The sequence below is a fragment of the Sinocyclocheilus anshuiensis genome, unplaced genomic scaffold (genome assembly GCF_001515605.1).
Source record: "Sinocyclocheilus anshuiensis isolate Anshui unplaced genomic scaffold, SAMN03320099.WGS_v1.1 scaffold432, whole genome shotgun sequence".
Classification (NCBI taxonomy): Eukaryota; Metazoa; Chordata; class Actinopteri; order Cypriniformes; family Cyprinidae; genus Sinocyclocheilus; species Sinocyclocheilus anshuiensis.
This window is the reverse complement of record NW_015557124.1, coordinates 499,060-499,338: the sequence shown is the minus strand read 5'-3', so window position 1 is coordinate 499,338 and position 279 is coordinate 499,060.

The following is a 279-nucleotide window of genomic DNA, read 5'->3' as shown; positions in this document are numbered from 1 at the left end:
TAATTTGTTTCATTCAATTCATAGACGCTACCTTGATGTCACCTTAGAGTTGCACCTTTTAAATGTACTTTTTAATTTGTACTGATTTAGAGCAATGAAATTAAGCTCAACTGTTATGAAAATAATATCAGTTTTATATACCTGGTAGTATCTGAAACCAAATGAATATATATTAAGTAAAGCTTAATTTTGACCTACTATTGACCATCAAAGTAAATGCAGAATTATTAACGAAAATGTCAATTATATCTATCTATCTATCTATCTATCTATCTATCT